This window comes from Staurois parvus, unplaced genomic scaffold (genome assembly GCF_062004578.1).
Source record: "Staurois parvus isolate SC_StPar_1 unplaced genomic scaffold, SC_StPar_1.0 ptg000876l, whole genome shotgun sequence".
NCBI lineage: Eukaryota > Metazoa > Chordata > Amphibia > Anura > Ranidae > Staurois > Staurois parvus.
In genome coordinates, this window is record NW_028318672.1 from 1,739,203 (window position 1) to 1,758,849 (window position 19,647).

The window sequence follows — 19,647 nt, forward strand, 5'->3', positions numbered from 1 at the left end:
GAGGATGAGGATGAAGAAGAAGAAGAAGAAGTAGGATGAAAATAAGAAGAATTCCAAGCCGGCAAAAAGTGTATCTGCAGAGCTCCGCTAAGTGTATCTGCAGAGCTCCGCTATTTCTGACAGTTCTCTGACATTCACATTTACAGCGGTTGAAACATTGTATCTATTTGTTTCCATAAATGGAAACAAATAGATACAATGTTTCAACCGCTGTAAATGTGAATGTCAGAGAACTGTCAGAAATAGAGGAGCTCTGCAGATACACTTTTTGCCGGCTTGGAATTCTTCTTATTTTCATCCTACTTCTTCTTCTTCTTCTTCATCCTCATCCTCAGAAGAAGAAGAAGAATGAAAAGAAGAAGAAGAAGAATGAAAAGAAGAATGAAAAGAAGAAGAAGAATGAAAAGAAGAAGAAGAAGAAGAATGAAAAGAAGAATGAGAAGAATGAAAAGATTCTTCTTCTTTTCATTCTTCTTTTCATTCTTCTTCTTCTTTTCATTCTTCTTTTCATTCTTCTTTTCATTCTTCTTTTCATTCTTCTTCTTCTTCTTTTCATTCTTCTTCTTCTTCTTTTCATTCTTCTTTTCATTCTTCTCATTCTTCTTTTCATTCTTCTTCCTATTCTTCTTTTCATTCTTCTTCTTCTTTTCATTCTTCTTTTCATTCTTCTCATTCTTCTTTTCATTCTTCTTCTCATTCTTCTTTTCATGAAGAAGAAAAGAAGAATGAGAAGAATGAAAAGAAGAATGAAAAGAAGAAGAAGAAGAATGAGAAGAAGAATGAAAAGAAGAATGAAAAGAAGAAGAAGAAGAAGAATGAAAAGAAGAAGAAGAATGAAAAGAAGAATGAAAAGAAGAAGAAGAATGAAAAGAAGAAGAATGAAAAGAAAAAGAAGAAGAATGAAAAGAAGAATGAAAAGAAGAAGAAGAATGAAAAGAAGAAGAAGAAGAATGAAAAGAAGAATGAGAAGAATGAAAAGAAGAAGAAGAATGAAAAGAAGAAGAAGAATGAAAAGAAGAAGAATGAAAAGAAGAAGAAGAAGAATGAAAAGAAGAATGAAAAGAAGAAGAATGAAAAGAAGAAGAAGAAGAATGAAAAGAAGAATGAGAAGAATGAAAAGATTCTTCTTCTTCTTCTTTTCATTCTTCTTTTCATTCTTCTCATTCTTCTTTTCATTCTTCTCATTCTTCTTCTCATTCTTCTTTTCATTCTTCTCATTCTTCTTCTCATTCTTCTTTTCATTCTTCTTTTCATTCTTCTCATTCTTCTTTTCATTCTTCTTCTTCTTTTCATTCTTCTTTTCATTCTTCTTCTTCTTCTTTTCATTCTTCTTCTTTTCATTCTTCTTTTCATTCTTCTCATTCTTCTTTTCATTCTTCTCATTCTTCTTCTCATTCTTCTTTTCATTCTTCTTCTCATTCTTCTTTTCATGAAGAAGAAAAGAAGAATGAGAAGAATGAAAAGAAGAAGAAGAATGAAAAGAAGAATGAGAAGAAGAATGAAAAGAAGAATGAAAAGAAGAATGAGAAGAATGAAAAGAAGAATGAAAAGAAGAAGTATTCCAGTACAGCAAAAAGTGTATCTGCAGAGAGCTCCGCTATTTCTGACAGTTCTCTGACAGTTCCTTCACATTTACAGCGGTTGAAACATTGTATCTGTTTCCGAATAAAAACATCTGTATCCTAAATGGAAACAAATAGATACAATGTTTCAACCGCTGTACATGTGAAGGAACTGTCAGAGAACTGTCAGAAATAGCGGAGCTCTCTGCAGGGACACTTTTGCCGGCTGATCGGGAAAAATCCGATTCGCACACCCGAAGTATGCTAATATTCGGATTCGCCGCGAATCGAATTTTTCCTGAAATTCGAAACGAATTCCACTTCGCCTGGTTCGATTCGCTCATCTCTAATAGTGAAGTCAGATCCTTCTAGTTGGAAGTCAGCTTGATAAAAGGGCTGGAGAGGTGTACATCCATATCTTTAATTCTTAGTGAACTCTGTAAAGTTCAACTCCAGATTGGACACCCCTTAGAAGCACCCACCACTGCCTTTTTTTGTTAAAGAATCTTTGCATTCATACATTTTTTCTTTTTTCTTTGGTCACCTGACGTCATGGTCCTCGTCTTCTTTCACTGGTCTGCGAATCCTGAAAGTTGAAGAGAAAAGCTAATGATGTGGCATTACTCCTTGTGTCATTCTCCTGTGAGCCCTGGGGGTCTTGATTATGTGGGTGGTTTCTGGTGCCATGAGATCACATCAAATGGGTTGAATGAGATTGGATGCCATTTAACCTTGAAGAAAACCGGTTCTGTATTGTAGAGGGTAAATATTGAAGCTTATTTTTTAATTTTTGCAGGGAAATTTGTATCATTTTACAGCCATACCTTAGTTCTTGTTTAGTCACTTGACTACATAATCCTTTGCTGGGGGTGAGCAGGTACTGAATGCTGAAGATAAAGGCATTATATAATGATATGGCACCACTCCCTCCAGCATTCTTCTCGAGTCAGGGTGCCTTAATTATGTGCTCCTAGGGGACTGGCCCTGACAACATAGATCATGGCAAATGGGTTGAATGATATTGACTGTCATTTAACCCTAAAGAGAACTGGTGCTGGATTGCACATGGTAAGTACTTCAGCCCCCTGTGAATCAGAGAGCCCTAATAATGTGGTCCTAGGGGGAAGGCCCTAACACCATAGAATTTTAGTAAATGGATTGAATGACTTTGGGCATCCTGTACTTTAATGAGAACTAGTGTTGGATTGCCGAGGGTAAGGTTTGCAGCTCTTTTTTCAGTTTTGAAGGGATTTTTTTTTTTTACATTTGTACCCTTTTTTCTTTATTTTCCCCTTTTTTTTGTCCTATTTGTTCACTATTGATGGGCCAGTCCTGAATACTGAAGAGAAAAACACTATGTAGTGACATTGCACTACTCCCTGCAGCATTCTCCTGTGAGTCACGGTGCCTTAATTATGCACTTCTGGGGGCGGGCCCTGACACCATAGATCACAGCACATGGGTTGAATGACATTGAGTGTCATTTAACCTTGAAGAGAACTGGTTTTGGATTTCACAGGGGAAGTATTAGAGCCCTTTATTTCCATTTTTTGCAGAGCAATGTATTTTGACATTCATATCTTTTCTTCTTTCTTCTTTGGTCACTTGGCATCATGGTCCTCCTTTTTCTGTAGTGGTGGCCAGGTCCTGAATGATGATGAGAAATGCACAAGGTAATGATGGGGCACCACTCCCTGAGGAATTCTTTTTTATGTCAGGGCACCTTAATTAAATGATCCTAGGGAATAGACCCTGACTTCATGGGATCACAGCAAATGGGTTGGATGACACTGGGCATCATTTAACCTGGAAGAGAATTGGTGCTGGATTGCAAAGGGTGTCCCCCTTTTTTTTGTTTGGGCAATTTACTTTATTTTATTTTAAATTCACATCTGTGTTTCTTTCTTCTTTGGTTACCTAACATCATGGTCTTAATTGTCTGTGGTGATGGGCCCTGAATGATATAGAGAAAGTCATTATGCAATGATTTGGCACCACTCTTTGCAGTATTCTACTGTGAATCCAGGGAACCTTAATTATGTGTTCCCAGGGGGTGGGCCCTGATGCCTAGGATCAAAGCTAATGGGCTGAATGAGCATCAGGTCACTGGTGCAAGACAGCAGAAGGTATTACAGCCCCCTTTTTAATTTTGCACGGTAATTTATTGTGTTTTATATTTCTTAAGCTGGAGTTGGTCTTTAAATCATAGAAACAGCTTTGTGCACTTTGTACTAAAGCACGTGTTCATTTGCAGTCTCCAGCCTTCCAGAGTTGGTATCACTTGTTAAAACTCTATAGTGACATCATTTATCACTCCTACACTCCACCATGTACACCCTGCCTACATACATTTCTACACACATAGAACAACTGTGTTACAGCTGCAGAATTTTTCTTGCAGGGATTAAAAGAATTAATTTGACACAATGTGGAATATGCAGCGTCCCTGGTAAATCTGAATGTTGTAATGAGAGCGATAACAAAATGTACCACGTGAGAGGGGAAGTTGCTTGATGTATTAGAGATAGATTTGAAATGACACAGACATCTGTGGTGTTTCAGAGATTACATGATTGATTTTTCAAATAGCAGCATTGAAAGGAAGAAAAGTTTTTCAGCACGGAGTATGTAGCAGATAAGGTGCTGGAAATGCCATGTCCCCAGTGATTTGTCTTTTGGAGGACTAAAGGAATTGAAAAGGGCAATTGCTTTAAACTGTGTTTAGTTAATCTGCCACCTATTTAAGTAGAATGGTAAGTAGCAAAGTACATAAACAAATCTCCACCTATTATTCCCCCCTTGTATTCTTTCTGCAACCCCTTCCTGCTCTTTTGTTTTACAAATTCCCCTACTTTCCCCTACTATTACCTAGTTTTAAATCCAGCAGTCTTCTAGTCCAGTAGTTCTCAATCTCCCTCTTCTTGGCTCCCCAGCCATCTTCAGATCCCCTAACCTACTACAGCGCCTCCCGGCTACCATAGTGCCCTCAGCCTCCCATATTTGCCCACAGTGCCCCTCAACCCTCCACTGTGCTTTCAAGCCCCCTCAGAGTCCTCACTTCCATACCACAGTGCCACCCAACCTCCAACAGTGTCCCCAGACTTCTGTAGATCCTCCATCTTCTCATAATGACTCCAACTTTCAGTGTCTCACAGTATCACCAACTTCCCACAGTGCTTCCTTGCCCCCACAATGCCCTCTGGTCTTTCACAGTGCATGACTAAAACCCCTAGCCTCCTGGAGAGACCCCAGGCCCCTCCGGAAACCTCATTATCTATAAGGCCACCAAGTTTTCTGCAGAGTCCCCTAACTCCTTTCAGACCCCCCACACACAGTGACTTCCAGACTCATCCAGAGCCTTCCAGCATCTCAAAACATATTTTGCATTCCCTTACTTTTATTGTTTGTGTGAAAACTACTTTTTTGCTTTTGGGGCATTGGAGGTTTTGAAAAAAAAAAAGACCAAACTGTGATTTCAATAAGGTTGGGAACCACTGCTGTAGTCAGACATCTGACCTCTCAAGGTCCCTCCTGTTCTGCTCTGGTGTGGGCAGTCCTTTATACTGCCAAGAGTGGTGCCGACAGTATGATGTCAGCGCTGCTCTTAGCAGTACAGTATTGTGGGCACCTGGCAATTTGATAATGTGGGTGTTTCCATGACAGCATGGGCTCACAGGAAGTGAATTGGATGATGCTGACACTTATTCAGCCAGAATAGGCAAGGCAATAGAGTAGACTTTCTAAGGGGTACAGCACCAGAGAATACGTACTGTAAGTAGTAGTTTAAGGGCATATGTTGATGGGCTTTCTTGTCAAACACAATAGTTTCCATTCTAAAACTGCTGCATGCGTTTCAAAAAGAAAATGTAATGTTTGACAAGAAAAGACTTGTTAAGAAAAGACGCTTAACCTGCATTGCGTGCATTTCAAATGCACTTCAGGAGGACGTGCTGCAACCAAATAAATGCAGTCTATGAACTGTCATATAAGTTTACTGCTTTATGAAAGTCAATGACAATTTGCTGACCTGCGTTTGATGTGCTTTTAAAATGCACATCAAAAAGCAGAAAAACAACACCAAGTACATAAGCCCTACAAAAAGCTTTGCTGAAAGAAATGTCAAGACGGTCTTTGTCAAGTCAGGTCAATGCTGTCTCTGTGTTCTACAAAGTCCTCAACAAAAACTGCAGGATGAAAATATGCTTGATTACACTACAACTTCCAATTCATTACGTCCTCTGCTAAAAATGTTGCCCCCATTGTTTGCATTGTGACTGATCAGGGACAGTTTGCTCAACATTACTGAAGTTCGGTTGCCTAATCTGAACCTCACTGAAATCCATGGGAGATGAATGTTAAACAAACCACAATGCCCAGTTTGCAGGCTAATAGGCAAGAGGTTGCCAAACAAAAGATATAGGGCTAGGTACCCTCCTGGGGAACATGAGCCAAAAATAAACATTTAAAAATAAAATTCCAGTTGGCAGGAAGCAGAAATGCTTAAAGGGCAACATTAATTAAGCAAAATTCCTTCAAATAACAAGCCTAAGGAAAACCCTTAACCTTCCTGAGAACTGGTGCATATACTATATAATATGTACACAACCTACTGCAGCAAAACTGGCATTTACAAGGAAAATATGCTGTTTAAATTGCCCATAAGCTCTCAGCTGCTTTGCTTTGTTTGTAAACAAACCTCCTGGGGTTCCCTTCATCTATACTAGATACTGATCCTAGATGTGAGCCTGGTATAAATGTTAATAGGGGATGCAGCAGAAAGAAAAATAGTGTGAGATTTGTCTTAAAAGTGCATACCAATACATACTCTTGATGATGGCCTGGTAGGGATGTCCAGGATGACCCCAGGTAAAAATTAAAAGAAAATGGTGTGTGGTCACCCCAGATATTTATACTAGATCCCCTAGATCTGGTATAGATTTTAAGGTGGATCCATGCAAAAAACAAAAAAGCATGCCATCCCAAATTACACACCAGATCCTAATTCAGACATACAGACCGACTACATTGCTGGACGACATGGCTGATGAATTTACATCTTGGGACTTCTATTTATTATAAAGAACTAGTCAAAAAGTATGTGTGGGGTGAGATGGAAGCTAGGGGGTCCCATATTTTTAAAGGGGGCTTCCAGATTCTGGTGAGCCCCCTGTCCGTAGACCCCTACAACCACTTGGATGAGGTTGTGGGGGAAAAGCCCTTGCCCTCATCATTATGGGGCAAAAGTGTTTTGCCAGGGAGATCCCCCCTGGCAGGCATGTGGTCTAGTATGATTCAGAAGGAGGAAAGTGCATACTGCCCCCCCCCCCACTTCCCTGGCAAGAAAGGCTGTATGCTCAAATCGGGGTCTGGTACGGATTTTGGGGGATCCCCCACTTTTTTGCTCCCTCTTAAAATCTATACCAAACTCAAAGGATCTGGTATGGAATTTAGGGGGTACACACATCATTTTTGTTTCACCACTTTGTTTACAGTATGTGGTCAGCCGAAAAAATCCCTGGTTGACAGTTGAATGGGCTGGGGGGGATGAGTCACTGGTTATTAGGACACTGATGGCCACTGGCTTCCTAACAATGAGCATAAGGAGAACCTGTCACATTTAGCAGTTGTAGTAAAAAAAAAAAAAATTAGAGGTCATGGCATGTGGACCCTCAACACTCCACAAAAGATATGGGTGTCCAACACTAGTGATGCCCCTTGTACTGCATGGATGCTGTGAAAACTATGGGGATGGTTGTTTCCCGGGGATAGATCATTCAAATGGGGACTGTCCAGGAAATGGGAACAAATGGTAATCATATTTTAAACACATTTAATTTTGAATTATAACAGAAACATATCAGCTTCAAAAGCATTCATTGGTACAAAGGTTTCAGACATGATGGAAAACTTCCGCTCACAATCAATTGATATCTTTTCTATAAAGTATAGCACCCTGATGAGGAGATGTATTATCCCCATTATCTATAATAGGGAAAGCTTTATGTAGAGACATGCTAACAGGCTTTGTGAATGAGGCATACCAGCACGCCAGAATCCATCTATAATGGCAAAAATCATTTTAGTTTAACTGATGCTTCAAAGACCACCTGGATGTTAGAGATTCCTAATTTTAGGCTTTCTGATGAAGATATTTCATCATAATGCCAGAAAAAGTTCAATGCACATGTCTTTCTTTTATAAATCGATTTACACTAGTTAGTGATTGGCTAGAAAGGTCAATCTAGACTAGTTACATGTTTACTCATTCTGAAACGTCTTTAGGAAACCCAGAGCCAATGAAGAATTTGTGGTACAAGTTGGATGCTCGTGTTCCTGAAAGACAGGAAAAGCCTTTAGGCATCGGCTGAAAGGTCACTGCCATTCCTTGCAGTCTCACAGATTTTCCAAATTGCTACACAGAATTCATCAAAGTGTATGATTGGATTTCACAGTCTTGATCAGACTACTTTATAATGTCTGTGTCATATGTTATTGTGGCATAATGAAGGGTTCTCAGATATGGATTATGATGTTTATCTTCACAAAAACAAATTCTAATACGTACTGTGAAACTGAATTCAAGACAAAGTGCTCAAAACATGTATACATGCAATATATGTTCATTTTTTTTTTATCAGCAGAAGGATTTCTTATTCTGTTCATCCCGTTTTGTGATCCAGGCACTCCTGCCAATCAGAACAGCTAGTCAATGGTCAATTAACTTCTTTGCAGGTTTTCTTCTTTTTTTTTTTTTAATAGTGTATTTTTTGTGTGTGCCTCACTTGTGTGTGACTTGAGCAACTGAGCACTGTAAACAACAGCCTTTTAAAGGAAAGAAGCAAAGGGACAACTTGGAAAATTTAAAAGAAGTAGAAAGTCCCACTTGCTTGCCCCAAAAGTTAAAGTGAAATATAAAGGTGCAATATATTTTTTTTTACCTGGCTGAAAAGAAACATTTCTGAAAAATTATATTTTTTTTAACTGTATCACATCACACTTCATATGTCGCTCAGAGAGGAGAGCAGTGACTGTCAGTCACGGCTCTGCGTTTTGCTGCTCTAGCACTCACTGGAGCACTGGGTTGGAAAGGGGCAGGCACAGCTGACATCTACATGCTGAGAAGCAGAGGCAGCTGTCAATCAGGTAGCTGGGTCGATCCCAACTAAATTGTAAGGATCTTTCCAGAGCCACGTTTGGCTCTGCCACGTCAGCTGACAGCAATCTATAGCCATTGGCTGATTTGGTGTCACAGGAGAGCAAAAGTAAGGGCACTCCTGTGATCCAAAAGATAAGTATGGCCAACAAAAACTTTGGCCATACTTCTCTTTTAATGTCACTTGTTCCTCGTGTAACTATATACACTATTATTTCATAACCAATAAATATTTATAAAGTGCCATATGACAGCCAAGAACGCTATTCAGATCAACAGTGTAATGGAAATGTTTTCCATGTGTGCCTTTTCAAGACTACTGCAAATCCTCACACTTTTGTATTCTCATAATACATCATTACGAACATCTTTTAATAATTTCTAAACCCAAAATCAGACTTTTCAGTAGAGAATGTTTAAACCTACTGTTTTTGGTGTTTTTTTGCCATCTTTGCCCATTTGGAGAGATGTCCCTAAGCTTCCTCTAGCCACAACAGGAGGTGAAAGCAAATCTCTCTAATGTGAGGGAACTCCTTAAGCAATTGTCACTGGAAAAAAATGTCTTCATTAGAAGATTTCCCCTTTATTTCTGTTCTGGTGACAACTCAAATTTCGGTCTCTCAGTTTTACCCCTGGTTCACACATATATGTGGCCTTGCGGATTTTCGTGCGTATCTGCAGCCACACCACCCACACATATGTGAGCCTAGCCTTAGTGCTGATGACAATGGAAACTAGGGCAAATAGAGAAAGTGAATCTCTCCAGCAGGGAAATAGACAGCATTAAACACCTATGGGGGTTCTAACCCTTAACCATGTAAAAAAATAAAGATTCCCAGCTCAACTTATCAACAAGCCTGCAACCAACTGAACTGGCATGCAGTATTTTTTTAAGTGCAGCATGATGCAACATAATCCACCACCATTCACCATTGCTGCGGCCAATAAAACCTAATGAAATAGCATCCAATAAGTATATATATATATATATATATATACATATACATACAGTGAGGAACAGAAGTATTTGAACACCCTGCGATTTTGCAAGTTCTCCCACTTAGAAATCATGGAAGGGTCTGAAATTCACATTGTAGGTGCATTCCCACTCAGAATCTGGTGCACTCCCAGACAGAATTTTAAAAAAATTTCAGGAAATCACATTGTATGATTTTTAAAGAATTTATTTGTCTTGCACTGCTGAACATAAGTATTTGAATACCTGAGAAAATCAGTGTTAATATTTGGTACAGAAGCCTTTTCTTGCAATTACAGAGGTCAAATGTTTCCTGTAGTTCTTGACCAGGTTTGCACACACTGCAACAGGGATTTTGGCCCACTCCTCCACACAGATTTCCTCTAGATCTGTCAGGTTTCGGGGCTGTTGCTGAGTAACACAGAGTTTCAGCTCCCTCCAAAGATGTTCTGTTGGATTTAGGTCTGAAGACTGGCTAGGCCACTCCAGAACCTTGATATGCTCCTTACGGAGCCACTCCTTGGTTATCCTGGCTGTGTGCTTCGGGTTGTTGTCATGTTGGAAGACCCAGCCACGACCCAAACACGATGAGTGAAGTTTAGACCAAAAAGTTCTACTTTGGTCTCATCTGACCACATGACTTTCTCACATGCCTCCTCTGGATCATCCAGATGGTCATTGGAAAACTTCAGACGGGCCTGGACATGTGATGACTTGAGCAGGGGAACCTTCCGTGCAATGCATGATTTGAAATCATGACAGCGTAGTGGTCTACTGACAATGACCTTTGAAACTGTGGTCCCAGCTCTCTTCATGTCATTGACCAGCTCCTCCCTTGTAGTTCTGATCTGATTCCTCACCTTTCTTATCATCAGTGATACCCCACCAGGTGAGATCTTGCATGGAGCCCCAGTCCGAGGGAGACTGACAGTCGTCTTTAGCCTGTTCCATTTTCCAACAATTGCTCCAATAGTTTTGCCCATGGTAGTAGTTGGCGTCTGACTGACTGTGGGGTGGACAGGTGTCTTTAAAGAGCTCAGACAGGTGCTACTAAGTTAGATTAATGAGTGGAGTAGAGGTGGACTTTTTAAAGGCACAGTAACAGGTCTTTGAGAGCCAGAATTCTTGCTGTTTCTTAGGTATTCAAATACTTATGTTCAGCAGTGCAAGACAAATAAATTCTTTAAAAACCATACAATGTGATTTCCTCACTTTTTTTTTTTAATTCTGTCTCTCAGAGTGAGAATGCACCTACAATGTGAATTTCAGACCCCTCCATGATTTCTAAGTGGGAGAACTTGCAAAATCGCAGGGTGTTCAAATACTTCTGTTCCTCACTGTATCACTGTGTATATATACTGTATGTATATATATATATATATATATATATATATATATATAATATAATTTTTTTTTTTTTTCTTTCATAACTGCCAGTTCAAATATTTATTTAGATTAATTTGCTATACACTGCCCATAAGAAGATTAAACTATAGTTCATCAAATCTAATCACAGCACAATTCTCATACATGCATTTGCGCTGTTCGTACAGCTCTGCACTTTGCTTGAACTCAGTAATCATGTAAATCCCTTTAGTCTAGTTAGGCACAATGATAAAGATTTGTGTGAGTATGAAATCACATCTTAGCAAATGAGAAGTGGCATCGCATTTAGAAACATGAAGGCCTCTATAAAAGGGTGGCAATAAATTGTACAATTCTCATTAAAGTATACCTAAACCTTGTTTCTGAATGACATGCATTTTAAGGCCAGTATTTAAGCAAACATATCTGATATTTTTTTATAATAAAACCTTAAATTGATTTTGTTCCTGTTTTTGTGGTGGTGCTAACAAAGAAAGGCCATCTCATAGGCATGCATCTCTGAGAGCTGGCAAGCTGAACATACTGGCATGCTGTACATCAAAGTGTCAGCTTGTAGAGTGCATATTGCTTGGATGACAATGCTGCTTCTTCTTAGGGAGCCACATTGGGTAAGTTGTCACCCTAGCACAGGAAGTGGAAATACAAGTAGTAGCTAGCAGGATTACAACAAGTTGTAAACAAAGGAAGATTGCGGATCTAAAATCCATAATGGGGATAGTACTGACATAGCCTTCAGCCTCAGAACTGATATTGTCCAAAAACATTTAGACAAAATGAAGGTGAATAAAGCACCTGAACCAGATGGCATACAACCACTGTTCCTCAAAGAGTTGAGCTCCGATATTTCTAAGCCACTGATCTTAATTTGTAATGTCTGGTGTAGTATAACTGGATTGGCCGAAGGCCAATGTGGTGCATATATTTAAAGAGGGATCAGAGTCTTTACCAAATAACCACAGACCGGTTAGCATAACTTGTGTAGTTGGGAAGATACTGTAGAGTTTATTAAAATACCACAAAGAGGAGTTCTTGCTATTATTTGGGTAATGATATCACCTGTATCCCTGTTTAAATTTAGTTTTTGGCTGAGGAATCTCCTGGTCAGCAGTTGAATGGGGTCTAGGATACATCATTGTGCAGAAAGCTGTTACATACATGACAGCTTACCAGCAAAGACAAGGCCCGATCTGAGTACTGGCGTATCTCTGTACACCAGCTCTAAGTAGGTCTTAATTAGCACCAGTTTCCCAAACTAAGAATGTACAGTAATTGTTTAAGAATTTTTTGTTCTCATAGCAACAGTTCTTAAAGTGACAGTATAAAGAACTACCTGAATTTGCCACATATGTTGGTTATGTCAATACAAAAATGCTTGCCTGAATTAGGCAGAGGTGGTTCTCAAGGGATCTATCACCAAAAAACTGGCGTTGGGCTGTTTTGAATTCCTGAGTGTGTCTGAACATCAGCAGTGGCTGTCAGATATGTACTCTGTATAAAGGAATGGACGGTACTACCACTGTTTTCATGTATCTGTTAATCTAATTGAATAGCATCTCTGACCGACTGACAAACAGTGTACATCGAGGTATAGTGTTTCTGTGAAGTTTCTGGCCACACACAGACTGGCCACAGCTAATCGCCCAGTTTTTATTTGGGCTTTGTCAGGGCTCCGGGTATGACCAGAGGTGTGTGGACTGACACAGGGAAATGCAGGCTTCAGATATAGTATAAACGATATAATTTATTTAAGACTAAACAATACATAAACACAGTGCAAACAAACCAAACCAAAACCCCCAACAGATAACAAAAGAACAATACTAAGCATAGTCGGGCAGGCCGGGTCGGTAGCAAACGGGCAGGCAAGGTACAAAGGAGCAGGCAGAGCGTAGTCAGACGGGCCGGGTCAGGAACAATCAGGCAGACAAGGTACCAAAGGAGCAGACTGGAGAGTGGTCAGGAATAGCAGAGGTCAGAACAGGCGGAGTTCAATCAGAGTCAGGGATCAAGCAGGATCAGACAGGAAGCAGACAGGATGCAGGTACAGGGGCTCTTGGGAAACATACACCAAGGCCCTGATTGCAAGTCTGGCCATTCCTTATATGCACCTCCTGCAATCAGCCTCAGGTGTTTTGGCTGATTGCAGGAGTGAGCCACTGGTTGCTGAGAGCACCCGCTGGCCAGTCCTGGTACTGCAACCCACAAGGCAGGTGAGTCCCACCACTATTGGCGAGTCCATTCCTGACAGGCTTGCACAGAGTGCAGCTGCGTCTAGAGGTGGTGTTTAGCCATCTCTAAATGCAGCAAACTATCCACTCTCAGCCACCCATGTGATTGTAGCTTTAGAGCACAGGGGCAATTGAAAGGTAAGCTACTATTTTTTTTTGGCTGTACACACTTAAAGTGCATGTATAGTTCACGTTACTGACACAAGTACCTAAGCCATTGAACTGATATGTGTGAGAGTTTTCACAACCTAGCCACATAGAGAGGCACAAAATCCAAGGAGCACCTTCAGGTATTCTAGGGGCATACATTACACATCTAATTTTCTGACTACCTATCACATTTGTGGAGGCCCTGGACAGTGAAAACAATGACAAAATGATCACGTTTTAGAAAGCAAAGATATTTTCTAATAGCCATGGTGATTCCTTTGGAGACTTCATTTTTAGGCAGCTAGTGCTTTCATAATAAGAGGTCATCAGTGGGAGCCTTCCTATTTCTATCAGTACAAGCTTCCTTTAAATTTATGGAAGAATCTGACAAAGTGCATGAAACAGCACTACCCACAAGCAGGTACAACTAGACCAGCTTTTCTCAACTTTTTTCAACACAGAGGAACCCTTGAAAGAACTTTCCAGTCTCAGGAAACCCCTGCTAAAAATAATATGTCTGCAATTCATGATACATTATTGTGATGGTCACTGGAAAGAATTCTCCTTAAACTTGTGGTCATTGGGAAGAATTACTTTCTTACAGATAGCTAAAAATATCACTGGTGTCAGTGGGATCTTATGTGAGAGGCATAAATTGCTAATTGCTCATTGCTCAAGGAACTCCTAGCACTCTCTGGAGGAACCCTAGGGTTCCACAGAATCTGGTTGAGAGACCCCTGAGCTAGACTTTGACAATAAACACAATACATTTTACAATACAGGTGTGGGAGATCATACAAATGGCAAAACTGTCCTGAGTTATTAAATGAGCGATCCTCTTTTTCTAATCTTGAAGAACATAAGCATATCTTTACACGTGAATGTAAAAATCCATAAAAACATTTGATACATTATCTGCGGATTAATTGGATGCATCGCCTTTAAAAAAAATGACCTACCTTTTTACACTAAATATCAATCTAGAGCAGGAACACAAAGGCAAAATAGTCATTTGCAAAATTGCTAATGATCACAGCAGCTGTAATTAAAAGATTTAATCATTGAGCTTCTCTATTTTATTCATGATCATTCATCTTGTAAATAATTCTACTGTTACTGTCTTTCTTCAGGATGGATAGAGTTTTGAAATGGAAACTCATTAGATCAATCTACAGCACTGTAAATACATATCTGCTGAGAATCATTACCAAAGACACTGTTACAAGATCTCACCTTCAGGTCCTATGACTTCATGCCAAGAAATGCCATTTTCTGTGAAGTGATATCACTGCCAGTGAAAGTATTTTTAGAAATCCAAGTTATTTTTAGATAGTGACATTGCATAGGAGACTTTGTATTTAAGAAAGCGGTTTTTAAAATCAGACACGGTCAAAGCAATGTTATAGTGTTGGTAAATGTGGATATTCTTAATTTACCTTTCTAAATATTTTTATTGTAAATTTCTGACAGTAAAATAATATATTTTGTTAATAACATACAGGTATATAATATGTCGGTATTTCCCAGTGTTCTCCATCCAATGTAGCTGCTTTGTCCTATATTTCGAATCTGCATATTCTTCAGCCCACAATTATTTAATTCTTTAATTTAATATTACTGCTCCTAGCAGTATCCTAATTCTGTTAAACATTTCTCAAGTTCTGCTACCATTCACAATGTTCTATACCAGTACATATAATATGACACTTCTGGCTGTGCAAACAGTAGAGAGTGCCATTATACTGTCAGAACAGATAAATCTGACACTAAGGAGTCTATTCATAAAACAATCCTTGAGCAAATGTCACACACATTCGACCTTGTGCAACAAGTTTTGGTAGCAATTTCTCTAGTCTAATAGACTAATTCCTATATTATCAGCTCAATCTAATGGCCACAATGCAGTATAGTTTTCTGAAATATCTGAATGATAAAAATATATTGCATTTTGGCTACTAGATGCAGCTGATGATCATAGGAATTAATATGTTAGAGAAATGACTGCCAAATTTTGTTGAGCATTCATGAATGTGTGTAACATTTGTCTAAAAATTATTTTATAAATAGACCTATTATAGCTGATAGATTAAGCAAAGTATTTTAGGTGTTAAATTGAGGTTGGAAGTTAAAGTGATATAAAAGTCTTTTGTTTCATTAATGAGCTTCTTTTTGAAACTGTCCCCTGGCCACGTTGCCACACTCCTATTATATTTGTGCCCTCTGTGGACCTATGGAGTCTCTTAGGAGTTTCCTCTGTTTGCGCACTCTTGCTGAAACTGATAGGAGATCCAAATTTTACAGTTGTCACCAGGAATAGAAGGCAAGTCTTCCAATAGGGACACCTGTTCCAATGACAACCATGCCTGGGAAGTTGCCAGAATTGACCTGGCAATGCTGGTTTTTAAATTTTTTTTTTTAAATCTTTTTTATTTGAGTTTGCAGTAAAGAGGTGGTACAAAACAGAACCTCTGGGCATTACCCAGCTCACTTGGTACAATCATAAGAAAACAAAACACAACAGAACTTAACAATAGCTCACTCAATCCTGTAAACCATTGTTATTGGCTAGGATAATGATATTGAGGAGGGAGCAGGGGCGGACTGACCATTTGGAAACTCAGGCACTGCCCGAGGGCCCAGGGTCAGTAGGGGGCCCCATGAGATGCCCCTGGTACCTTTGTCATAGGCTTTTTTGGGTTTGGGCAAGGACACAGGGGCCCCATGATCCCCTTTTGCCCGGGGGCCCCATGAGTTGTCAGTTCGCCCCTGGGAGGGAGAGACCCGGGACAGCTAAAGCTCTCATGCACATTGCTGGATCAGGTTCAGGAAGGTATTGATGGGGGGGCTGCTACACACAGAAGGTTTTTGTTTACCATCATGCAAAGAATGCATGAAGGTACAAATCTTGAGTATTTACAACCACTTTAATGGATCCTGCACGTGGCTGTATTTACAGACATATGGACATACAGCATGAAATAGCATAATGAACAGCTAGTATTTTGGAGACCTAGCTGCTGCCTAATTCTGCTCATAGAAATGAGTAACAAGTTATGTTGTATACGTGTGTTAAAGATGGTATTTTACATTTACAAGTGCATGCATATGGGCATATTTATCCAGATGTGAATATGCAGCAGCACATATGCGGGCTGTTTGTTTCTTCAATGCTGGTCATATTTGCACATTGACAGTGCACATGGCTGTCACTTACTGGTAATAATTGGGGGTCTTGGGGGTACTACTTGTACCCCCACCGTCAATAGGAATACAGAGGCTGATACTTACCCCCACTTCTGCATTCCTCTTGATGCTCTTGGGAATGTTCCCAGAGCCAAAATAAGCTGCCATCATTAAACAGCCATCTCCTTACTAGCTTTTTACGGATTAGCCATGGCAGAAAGGGAGAGGGTGCAGTGTGAACCTAATAGCTAGGGTTTGGAAGCATCTAGCAACTTGGGTCAAAGTACTACATATCAGGAAGAAAAAAACACTATAGAAAGTATTCAGGAGGCGCATAAATCAATTGTCAGTGCAAAAACTCTATAAAAATATATAAATAGAGTGAATAATATTTTCCACACAAAATAATAATTGATGAAATTACAATAATTAAAAATAATTATATTCCAAAAAGAAAAGTCCAAATGAATCAGCCCAAAAAATGATCACCCCATGAAGAAAACTTGTGCAGAATGAGTAAATAAATAAATATATGTGCAGTGCTCCCCTCTCATCTCTCACCAAAACGTGTTGACTCCCACTATCATGGTTGACACTCTGGTCTTTAATAGACGATTTTCCAAGAAATAAATCGGACCACTGTGATATTTTATTCTCCTAATATCTTGAAACATTAGAATCCCAGGACAAGAGCTCCTGAACTTCAATACACAAATTCCTCCTCCTAATGCTCCATACTGGATAGAAGACTGGTTGCAGAAGTGCATCCAGAGATTGGTGATTAATGTCAAATTTTCTGAATGGTCTGGAGTTTTGAATGGGGTGCTCCAGGGCTCTGTCCTGGCACTATTTCTGTCTCAGTGTTTGCTGATGATACAAAACTGAGTAGGGCAAGAACTTCACAAGAGGACCTGCAAGGAAACCCATTCGGACAATATTGCTTTGCACAAAAAGGGATTCACAGACAAGGATATTGCTGCTACTAAGATTGTACCTAAACCAATCATTTATCAGATCATCAAGAAGAGAGGTTCAATTGTTGTGAAGAAGGCTTCAGGTTTGTGTATTTTTTAAAGTAGCAGCGTAGTGGTTATACACAGACGTTATTTAATAGTGATAAGCATCACTCATTTATAGATTCAGTGCAGTTTGTTGGTTATACACCTTCATCACTTTCACAAAGTGCTACATGTACTTTGTTCCACTGGGGACAGAACAGTAAAAAAAATACGACTATAAAGTAATTGATGGATGGGAAGGTAGTTCATGGGCTTATTTTAGAAACAGAACTTGGATGGGATTCGCCTTTGGTAAAAGTACAGCAAGATTGCAGAGTTGCAAGTTCTTAGCTACCTATTCAGCCTCCTTAGTTTGAACATGGCAATATATTTCATTGACTCCTTAGATGATTTTGGATAAGCCTTTTTTAATATGGTATTTAGTCATGGTATATTCTGGCTATGTCACCCCATATTGGCATTGATATTTTATGTTGGCTATATGGTCTTTATATGACTTGTCTACCTTATCTTTTCTACAACAATGTTATTCTCCAAATGTTTGTTACTTATCTTGTAGCTTCCTCAAGTTTTTGTACACTATTACTTTGTAGCCATATAGAACGTGCATCACTGCAAGAAATACTTTACATTTAAACTTTTTTATGGTTAAAGGCCTTTTTTCGCATTGGAGCCACTTTTCTCCTCCATACAAAACAATGAAAATAATATCGCAATTTGTCTAAAAGGAATTAGTTTCCCCAAAACTAAATTGTCAGCTGCCAACACCCAATGAAAAATTACATAGACAATGAACATGGTGTGGTGCTTTACTGTAATTAACTTACTGTATCAAAAAAATCAAAGGTTGTGTATGAAAAAACTCAATATAACTTGTTATCTAATTTAAATCACTAAACTGATAACATATCCACCCAGCTCGTATTGTAAAATACTCCCCAACACAAATCCACCATAGAATTGAAGGTAGATGCAGTCTATTTTCTCCATTGAAGGTGGCGCTCAACTGAGTGGTACCACAGCCTGGAAAGGAAGTCAAGGAAAACCTGGTTTCTCTATGGTTTCTTGTGTCATGGAGCAGCGGTTTTTGGTTGGTTATGCTGCATCCATGTGACCCCTGGGGTCCATCTTGGGTCAGCAGGGCCTTTTTAATCCCCTGTCCCCTGGTTTTGGCGTGCATTTGCAAAGTGGGTAGTGTAGGGAGAGAGTTCATCTGACAGGAAAATTGACTAGCATCAGGGAAAGGTTACCTGATGAGTAAGGACAGGTTAAGGATTCACCATCCTTAAGGAAACCTCCCCTTTGGGATGGGACCAGGCCGCACTGGAACAGATGCTGTTGGTACATCTCTTCCCATTTTGATTTTTTTGCCTAAAAGGCGCTCTCCCACTGGGGTGTTTGTAGTTTGGCATTCTCTTCAATACATGTCAAGGTGCCACCGCACCCTGCTGCACCTTGCTGCACCTCTCCACAGTGATCATTAAGTGCTCCAAACAGTCCACTCAAACACATATGGACAATATTTGAGTGGACTGTTTGAAGTGCTTGATGATTACTCTATGGTGGATTTGTGTTGGCAATAGAATATTTTCACAATATAATTTGTGTGGATACATTACGGATTTATTGATTTATATAACCTGACATTTTATATTTTGTAATATTATTTTTTCATAGTCAAAGGGGATAATATACTAAAACTAGAGAGTACAAACTCTGCATAGAAACCAATCAGCCTTCAGGTTTTTTTGTCAAAGCTTAATTGAACAAGCTGAAGTTAGAAGCTGATTGGCTACCATGTACAGCTGCACCAGGTTTTGCACTCACCAATTTTAGTAAATCTTCTACAAAGTGTGATGTTTGGATACCATATTTATTCACTGTATAAGTCAATGGAAGTGGAAAAGCAGCTTGAAGCTGGCTGATGGTTAATGCATCTTAAAAGGAGTTCAAATGCAAGTCAGAAGAAAGTTAACTGCAGATCAAATTA